Source organism: Chrysochloris asiatica, unplaced genomic scaffold (genome assembly GCF_000296735.1).
Source record: "Chrysochloris asiatica unplaced genomic scaffold, ChrAsi1.0 scaffold00419, whole genome shotgun sequence".
In the NCBI taxonomy this organism is placed as follows: domain Eukaryota; kingdom Metazoa; phylum Chordata; class Mammalia; order Afrosoricida; family Chrysochloridae; genus Chrysochloris; species Chrysochloris asiatica.
In genome coordinates this window covers 104458-114778 of record NW_006408937.1, presented here as the reverse complement: position 1 = coordinate 114778, position 10321 = coordinate 104458, and the positions used below count along the sequence as shown (strand labels likewise).

The window sequence follows — 10321 nt, the reverse complement described above, 5'->3', positions numbered from 1 at the left end:
CGCTAACCGCAATGGAGCACGCACACCTCCAGACCCAGGCCAGTCTGTCCCACCTGCTCCCCCCAACCATTCCAGACCTGCTGAGCGCCAACTCTGCTCTCCCCTGAAAGTGTCCGTATGTGAGTAACAGGCCTTTTCATATTCAGACCACGATGCACGCTTGGCAGTATCTGTCTCAGCATCCAAACCAAATCTGAGGTGGTAGGAGGGGTCCACCCTGCCTTTGGGAGGTGTCCACGACAATCGGTGCTTCGGACAGGATGCCTCGCTTTTGTCCACTACCACCTGGAGCCTGTCTTCGCCGGCGTTGGCCTGTTCACATGCCCTGCTGCCTGCTGCGGAGTGCGCGCTCTGAGCTGCTGCTGGTTAGGTAGCTTGCGCTTTGAGCTCAGATGCTCCGTGCTGAATTGGTCAAGTCCTAAGTATCCTCCTCTGTGAGAGAGTGGAGCCACCTAAAAGTGGGAAGTTTCGATCCTCGCCATTTAGGGACAGAGGTATGGAGTGGCGCTCCATGTAGTGGGTTGTAGGTCATATGTAGCAGTCTGGACCTATCTGTGTGACTCTGATGGACCGTGTGTCTCCTTTCCAGCATAAGCTGTGATGGACACTGGATTCACAGGAGTGGCCGTGAGTGTCTACCAGGTGTTGGCTCCAATTCCATAGGGAGCTCAGGGAGAACAACTGACCCCCGAGGCCACTGGGCAGTGGCTCAGTAGGAACTGCTACTACGTGGCAGGCTAAGCTTACAGCCTGAAAGCAGTTGGCTCCCTAGAACCTTACAGAATGCGTCTGCATCTGCTGCCCGGGTGCCTGTCAGGAAAAGAGACCCTGAACCTTAGAGTGGTCGGTTGAAACACCCATTGCACCTTCTCGCTCGGTCAAGGAGTTCGTGCAACTAACTGTTGACCGAGAAACCACGGGAGCCTAGCACAGATGTGCAGCAGCCAAGCGCAACACAAAAAGCAATCAAGTTCAAGCCACCCAGCGGGGAAGAGAAGCCCCACTGTGAACTCGGGTCCGAGGACCTTACCCATGATGCTCCTCTCTCCTGCAAGACTCTGATCTGTCCTCCCCTGGCCCAGAGCCCTCCTCACGCTGCACGCCTTCTTATGGGGCAGCCACCTCCCTTACAGTCCCCATTCATTCCCTCCAAATTCCCTCTTCTCCCATACCATATGACGAAGATAGTCATGGGGGTGAAATTAGCCCTTCCTTCAACAGGGTTCAAGAAAGCCTGAAAAAATAAAAGGGCCCACAATAGTCGTCTTAAGCACAGCAAGAGTAACCACATGAACACAAACAAGGCAGATCCGGATCAGGAGCACCTGAAGAAGCCTGCCACGCCGAGTAATGCCGTGTGCATGGTAAAGCCCAAGGAGCTGTGTCCCCAGAGGAGGCTCTGGAGAAGAGGCTGACCGCCTGAAGAACAACTCTCACACCAACACAGGCGGTGACGATTGCACAATCACAATACAACCAACAACTTTTGAAAACCACATGTGTTCTTGTACCTTGACGAGCTGTCTGACGGTGGGGCAGGAGTGGGGGGAGAAGAAGAGGCCAGAGTGTGAGAAGGGGGCTGCCCGGAGGCCTGCAGGCTCTGGGCCAGACACTGGGGATAAGAACAGGCCAAGAGCACTGAAGACAGACATCAATCCTTGATCCTTGAACCCACCGGCCACGGAAGAGAAGGGGAGGGAGCAGCATGCCATGTCTGCCTGCATGTGTGTGCAGGACAGGGCCATGGGGAAGGGGGACAGAAGGCAGAGTGTAGATTGCAGGCATGCTTGTCAGGTGGCTCCACTGTTTGATGTCGGACTCCTGACAATCTGTAAATCTCACCGTCCCTCTTCTCCCTCTGACCCACACCTGAGCACGCTGGGAAGGAAACCTGGGTGTCCCCTCTTTGGGGGTCAACAGAAAGCACAAAGGATCACACAAACCCCTGCCCATGTGTCCCAGCCGCACTCCGTACCCACAAGGAAACCCTGAACAGTCTCCTTTCCTTGATGGCACAAGCCCTTGTCAGACCTGCTTGGAAGCTGACCACCCTGCTCTCCTCAGGAAGCCTCGCTAAAGTGAGTCAAGAACCTTTTCTTACCCTCTCCGGGGGAGGATAACATTCTAGAATCATCCGTCTCAGCACCTGAACCCAACTGACTCAACTCTCTGCTAATACATTTAGGGGCCTGGAGAAAAATCTGTCTTTTTCTGCGAAAATATCAGCGATCAAGGCTGACCTTAGGCAAGCGAAGCTCCTAACAGAATACCAAACCTCCTGCTACTGTAAGAGACATAGAGACTGCCATTCAAAGTCATGGTAAGTTAGCTGAATTCAGAGGGGAACTTCATCAAACCTTGAAGGCGCCCGGAGCCTCCATGCAGGTGATTCAAAGGTAGAATTCCTCCCTTCCACTTAGGAGGCCCAGGTTTGACTCTCTCACACCCAGCCAATCAGTGGAGGCATGCGCCTTGCTCTAATGCTGACCAGGATTCCATGAAGTTTCCAAAGAGGGACAAAGAAGAAAGCCCTGGGAATCTACCTCTGAAAATCAAACAGGGAAAACACCAGAGACGATGACAATGGTCTAATCTGCGATCAGTTGTGGGGATGACGCAAGATGGGACAGCTGACCGTTCGTTCCGTGGTGCCTGGGCTCCCCATTGTGAGTCCCCTCTGGCACCTGGTCAGCAAACCACCGAGGCCGAATGAAAGGACAACTTCAAAGACAAACCTGTGTGCTCAGAGCTTTATGCTCTTGCACAAACTATCTTTATGGGATCAAGAGGACAACAGCAACCCAGAAGATGAGACAAGAGCCTTCCGGGCAGTGAGTTTAGGTTCAGAGGGAGGGAAGAGCTCAGTCCGAAAGGGTCAGAATGTCGTCAGTGTCACTAACTGGTAAACTCAGAAACTTATTGGAATTAGTGCGTGTTTTACTGTGGAGATTCTCAGCAATCAAAAAAACAAAAAACAAAAAAAAACCAACAACAACACTGAAAACCGGGATAATGACTTAAGGGCTCTATAATTTATTTTAAGTTGTGATACTCAATGCCAATGAGGAAGTGGTGTTGACACTTGATTCTGAGGAAAATCTAGTCCGTAGGGCTTGTCAAGTACAATGCACAAGAGGCTTCTCCTGACGGCCCACGGCCGTCTTATGTCCCTGCAGGCGGTTGTGCTCAGCCAAAGCACATTTGGACTTTTTCTTTTTTCTTTATGATACATTCATTGCTCCAATGAGCCCCGGTGTTGCACAGTAGGATAAGCACTGAGCTCGTAACCGCAAGGTCCGAAGTTCAAACACACACACCCCTCTCGGAAACCCTATACAGGGTCTCTATGACTCGGAACCGAGTCAACGGCACTTCACCCCAACAGCAGTTTCTGTACTGGACAGTTAAACCAAGTGCTCTCCCTGACGCCAGCGTCCTCGTTATTTGTGTTGTCCAGCCTAAGTCCTAGGCTGGCCCTTCCCCAGCAGGGGTCTGCTGCTGCCAGCACCTCCTTTTTTCTCCACTGCCGAGGCTCCCGGCTCCCTGGATGCTGAGTCAGTGACATCTGTAGGCCGTGAAGCAAGGGTTGGGCGGGCCCAAGTGGTGGGGGCTGGTGGGGGGGAAACGTACGGCACAAGTCATGGATAAGATCAATCAGTGCACTTGGATACATGGAGACCCCATTTGGGCCAGAGTAGAAGTGTGCTGCGCCCGGTCTCCAGTGACTGAGTTTTCCAAAGGAGATGCCAGGCCTGTCTTCCGAGGCACCCCTGGTCTTCTGGTTGTTGTTAAGTGTCGGTGGGTTTGAACTTGCCGACCTTGAGATTCAAACCAACCTTGAAGTTCAGTGCTTATCTTCCAGTGCCAAAGTCAGGCAACCCTAGATGGACTCACACTGCCAACCTTTGAGTGAGCAGTCGAGTCCGTGACTGTGAATTGCCTTGAAGCTGGCGCTGACTCATGGCGACACCGCATACAGCACAAGGAAACGTTGGCCGGTCCCTTGCCGTCTTCACCGTCACTGGCATGCTGGAGTCCACTGCTGTGGCCACTGTGGATTTTAAGCACCTTCCAGCCTTGGGAGCCCACATTCCAGCATTACATAAGATTGTGTTGTGGGCCAAAACCTTGTCTGTCTGTCTGTCTGTCTGTCTGTTTGGCTGAGTTTTGGAAGTAGATCACCAGGACTTGCTGCCTAATGTGTCTTAGTCTGAAAGCGCCACTGGGGGGCACACTGCTTCGATGCGGCACACCCATCACATAGGTCCCAGCACCAGAGCAATGCCCAAGCCACCACAGATCGCCAAACGTCCCAACTGACAGACAGGTGGTGAAACAAAAGTATTGAACGCATTAGAAGACGATGTAAGGACACCTGGGTTTAGCTTGGGTGGGGATAGACCTTCCGGAGCAAAGCACAGAAGACAGAAGCAATAAAGGAAATCTCTATTTCTTTGATCATTCGATTCAACTTGACCAATACTCCTGGGCAGGTACATGCTATAGAAGAGGTACTTACACCTGTAAGAACACCAGCTTGACCGCATAGTTGGTCAACTTCAGACGACAGAATTTGGCACACACCTTAGTCATGAGAGAGGTTCCCACCAAAACCTCAGTCAAGTACCCCTTCACACACACTTGTAGTTGGTGTTAAGCGACAGACAGCGAGTGGATTCCAACTCAGAACGAACCTGCATAGGGTTTCCGCGGAGCAACTGGTGGCTTTGAACTGCCCGTCCTGTGGTTAGCAGCCCAGTGCTTATCCTACGACGCCACGCAAGGACCCTTGGAGCAGCTATAATAATAATTAAAGAAAAATAAAATAGCAAGTGGTTTTAATGATGTGGAGAATGCGGAACCTTCATTCTTGGCTGTGGAGAGTGGAGTGAGAAATGGTGTTTCTGGTGGGGAGAGCAGTTTGTTGGTCCTTCAAAAGGTTATCAACTGAGTGGTTGTTAAGTACCACTGGCTCGGCTCTGACGTACTGGGACTCCGTACAGGGGTTTCTGAAGAGCCGCTGGTAGGTTTGAACCAGCGGTTAGCAGTCTAGTAGTACCTGTCCTACAGCACCAACACACCATTGTTCTTGTTGTTCAGTGCCGTATAGGGTTTCCGAGGGGCATCGGGTAGGTTTAAACCGCTGGCCTTGTGGTCTGCTGTCCAGTGCGTCTCCTACAGCGCCACGGCAGGACTCCGTAAACGGAGTTACCAGATGCCAGTTGCACCGGTAGGTAGACACTGAGAGGGACTGGAAACGAGTCTCCAAGCAGAGACTTGTGTAGGAATGTTCAAAGCAGTCCTTACTAGTCTGTGTGCACAAGTGGAAACAATCCCGATGTGCATCCAGCAGTGAATGGATAAGCAAGTTGTGAGTTAATGACAGATGATTACTCAGCCTTAAAAAGGAATGAAGTCCTGAGCCTTCCAAAAACATGGATGAGCCTCCACAAATGTAGATAAAGGAAATGAGCCAGGCACAAAAGGTCACGAATTCTATCCTTCCATCTTAGGAAACATCTCAATCTGATAAGGTCACAGAGGCTGAAAGCAGATTGATTGGTAGGTGCCGGGGGCTCGGAGGGCACAGGACAGAAAGTAACTTCTTAATGGGCACAGGCTCTTCTTGGCACTGAGTGAAATGTTTTGGAGCTACGTACAATTGACGGCTGGCCGACGCTGTGACGGTACCAAAAGTCACGAAAGTGCACACTTTGAAGATTCTACGGGAAGTACTTTAAAGAGTATACAGGGCACGTACGACACGTATGGGGCACAATTGACGGCTGGCCGACGCTGTGACGGTACCAAAAGTCACGAAAGTGCACACTTTGAAGATTCTACGGGAAGTACTTTAAAGAGTATACAGGGCACGTACGACACGTATGGGGCTCTGGGGGTGCGATCTTAAAGTTCTGTCTGCCACAGCTTAGGAGTGGGGAAGGGGAGTGTCAGGGAATTCAGTTTATACCTTCCAAGGTTTGATTGATTGGATTTTTAGACTGTGTGCGTTTGCAACTTTTTGGGTGTGTGCAAGGTATCTGAGGCACTGGGGCGCTCACCAGCCACTCCTCAGAGACCCTGTGGAGGGCCCTTAACCACAACAAAAACACCAAATGAAGGTGTCAGGTAGAGCATGGGAAGAGGCTATAGGGTCCCAGCCTGCGCTGGGCTGCCTACCAGCCTTCCCTGCTCAGCCTGGCGACAAGGCCTCTCATATCCTGAACAAAAGCTGACTTTCTTCCTACTCTCCATCGGGCCTGCACTCGCTGGTTCCCCTCTCTGCCCCGTTGTTCCTGTGCTGTGGAGCTGAGCTGCTGGCCCAGGAAAAAGTAACCCTTTGCAGAAATGTATTAGGAGTACTCCAGCACCTGGAGCCTCTGACTCCAGGTACAATTGTTTTCAGTGCGATTGCCTCTCAGGGTTTTGTTAATTGGCTCCACTGCGGCCCTGAGAGGGGTGGCCCCTTGTTCAGAATCTCAGGTTTGGGTAGCTATACTGGGTGGTGGGAACCATGTCCTGGCCTCCCAGACTCTCAGGTGGCGTGGATCACATCCTTCAGTTGGCACTAGCCGAGGGTGACGACGCTTTCTCTTTCATTTGTGCGGGGCTCCGTCAGGTTAAGTGGTAGAGCTTCACATTTGTCTCTCTGAGGCCCCTTGGCAGTTGCCTCACTACATGCTGAATCTGACAGATGTGTCCTCTTGCTATGACTTTATTACCCATGTGGTGGTAGTGAGGGTGTTAGAAGAAGTGACAGGGGTTTCCACATAGCACAGTGGTTAGGAGCATGGTCTCTGGTACACAAATGTCTACTGCAGCATTATCCTCAACAGCCTAGAGCTGGATGTCGCCCAAGTGTCCACCTCAACACATAATCAAATGTGGCATATACACACCATGGCATATTACTCAGCCACAAAAGAAAACAGAGTCCTGATCCATGCCGCAACATGGGAAGACCTTGAAAACCTTATGCTTGGTGAACTAAGGCAATCACAAAAGGGCAAATATTGTTTAATTTCATTTGCGTGATGCACTTAGAATAGAGACATGTACAGTGGGCAGATTTTAACATTGGTTACAAAGAGTATAAGGGAGGGGAGCAGGGGAATGTTGGACTTTAGCTGGCACGGGGATGGAAAATAGGGTCATGGATATTGGTGAGAGTTTCACAGGAAGATTGATAGAATTGGTTTTACTGGATTGTACATATGAAAAAATGTGGAATTGATAAATGCGTTATCCATATTTTTGGCTGCCTAAGAAATTACCCTCCAAACTTGGAGCCATTGGACAGGCTGGTTATGTGAGTCAGGAATTTGGACTGTTGTCTCTCCCTGTCTGGAGCAAAGAAGTGTGAAAAACTGAAGGCCCATGGAAGCAATTGTTCCAATAGATTAATGGAGCCCTAGGGTGGTGCTGTAGGATAAGCAATTGACTGCTAAATGCAAGGTTGGTGGTTCAAACCCACCAGCTGCTCATTGGAAACCCTATATAGGGTTGCTCTGAGTTGACACTAACTTGAAGGCACTGACCAACAACAACAACCCTGCGACCAGAACTAGATGGTGGCCAGCTACCACTCCCAACTGCTCTGGAGGGATCTGTGACAGCTAAGGCTTTGTGTTCACTTGACTGGGCCAGGATTCCCAATGGTTTGGCAGATCAGATATGATTATCCCCATGGTGAGATCTAATAGAGGCATCGTTAACTCTGTGATGATTGGCTATGAGCAGCCAATCAACTGAAAAGATGTTTCCTTGGGGGTGTGATCTGCTCCGAACACAGTGGACATACAGGAAAATCTTGCTCTCTTTCCCACTGGATCTGGATCTCATATGAGGTTGTCCTCCAACCCCTGATTCTTTGGAACCTGAGCCAATGGCCTGCTCTATTTTTTGTCTGCTCATCTGTCTGCTGGGCCCACCCACTGATCTTGGTTCACTAGGGACGTCTGTCTACTTATCTGCCTACTGGGCCCACCTGCCGATCTTGGCTCAGTTAAGCCAGAACTGGGACTCTCCCACCTCTACAGTTGTGAGCCATTTCCCTAATATAAACATCCTAGTGGTTACGAATCGGGCTGTGTACTGCAAGGTCAGCAGTTCGAAACTACCAGCTGCTCCGCGGGAGAAAGATGAGGCTTTCTGCTCCCATAAAGCTTTACAGCCTCAGAAACCTTGTTCAGGGTTGCTGTGGGTTGGAACCGACTCGACGTCACTTAACAACAACAACATATATACATATCAGCATGTGATATATACAAATACATATGTGAAAAACCAGTGAAATATACAAAAGTTTCACTGGGTTTGCTTCCCTAGAGAATCCAGCCTAAGACAGTATCATTGTAGAAGGTCCTGGATAGAGTGGGAACAAAATGTGGACCAAAGCGCAAAATCATACAAAAGACCAGGTTTACTGGTCAGATGGAGACTTGCGGAAGCCCTGAAACTGTGGCCCTCACACACCCTTCAGTCTGCAACTGAACCCACCCCAATGACCTAACTTTCAACCAAATGATAGACCTGCGTGCGAGGTGAACTGTAACACCACAGAGGTACATACTCAAAGAACAATCAAAACTAAGAGATCAGAAGGATAGACTTTGCCTAGAGAGAAAATCCAGAAGGCAGGGAGAGATAGGAAAGAAGGACGAAGGACCATTGTAAATGGGAAGAGAGTAGGAGAGTGCTGTTACATTGTGAGGGGAGCAATCAATGGCACTCAACAGCTGTTGAGGCAATTCCGACCCATATCGACCCTGTATAGGGTTTCCAGGGAGCAGCTGGTGAGCTTGAACTGCTGACCTTCCAGTTCAAACGGCTTTGTGTCTGTACGGACCCTTAAACAATAAAATACCACTTCTGAAAGGAGAAAAAGAACCCACATCTTTACAAAGACCAGAACTTGTAGACTCACTTTGTGTTGTTAGTTGCTGGTTGCTGTCAATTTCGTTCTGACTCATGGTGATTCTATGTGCACGAAATAGAACTGCTTTAAGAAGTAAATTACCAGGTCTTTCTCTCAAGGTGCCTGTGGGGGGTGTGAAACCACCAACCTGTCTATTGTTGTTGTTGTTGTTGTGTGCCGTCGAGTCGGTTCCGACCCATAGCGACCCTGTACATTAGTGGAGTGTTTAACCACTGATGCCACCACATCCTTTCCAATGGAACCTGGACACATTGGTTTGTTTGTTTGTTTGTTTTCTCCAACTTGTGCAATCACTAAGACCAAACTACAGAACCCAGAAGAGTTCATCCCTTTGGCAACTCTGCATTCATACAAATTCTTTTTATAAAGATGTATTATTACACTATGTTCCAGACACTATTTCAAGTGCCTTAGAGCTATTCATTCATTTTTAAGTTGCCAGAAAATAACTGCAAAAACAGTCTCCTGCCTACTACAATACAACTCTCCTCAACAAATAAAAAATACACTCACTCTCTCCGCTACAGTGGAGACTCAAAGCCCTGTCCATCTCCAGCTGATGTTTTCGAGCTCTCTCATGTTGTTGGGTGGATAACCCATAGGCTATGGAGTGAATTGTAAAGTTAACTTCCACCAACAGCCAAGAACCAAACCCACCCAATGCCATCAAGTCGACTTCACTCCTAGCGACCCTGTAGAGGGTTTTTGAGGCTATAAATCTTTACAGGAGCAAAAAGCCTCATTTCACCAGTGCGGAGCTGCTGGTGGATTTTAACTGCCAGTCTTCTGATTAGCAGTCCAGTGCTTATCCTACAGTACCAACATAACGAGCATAAAATGGGTCAAGGGAAGACGGGGGAGGGGAAGAAATTGGCTAATACAAATAAAAACGTACATAAAATAGCAAAGAAATAAAGTAGGCATATGGTCACAGCCTTCATTTCTGCTTTCAGACAAAAGGATAGAGTTTATTTTTATTTATTTATTTGGCAATTCCACTGTATTCCATTCTCCCTTTGCCCTCAGCCAACATCCTAGATGCTTACAAGTCTTGGTGTGAGGGATTCAACCAAGCCCTCATTCCTGATGGGTCTGAGTCCATGCTGGTCTGCTCCACTGTACACAGAAGTGCTGGGAGGCACCCGCTTAATAAAAATCGGTGGGCCTCACATGGACTTTTCCCAAACCCCACCGTATTGTAGCAATTCTCTGTGCTGTGGATAATCAGGGTCACTCACCTTGACTAACACAATAATTGTCCTTTTTTCCTGTTGGTTCGATAGCACAAGAAGCCAGCCACAAATGACCAGGTAAAAGTCTTGTGTCCAGTTCTCTGTCAATGTATGATTGCAGCCATTTCTGTATTACCTTTAGCAAAACTTT

General features: G+C 49.2%; 1 pseudogene; it reads left to right on the top strand.

The window, feature by feature from the left end:
- Positions 1-1289: 1289 nt before the first annotated feature.
- The window catches only part of LOC102823318, a 21474-nt pseudogene continuing 12442 nt past the window's right edge, over positions 1290-10321 (top strand).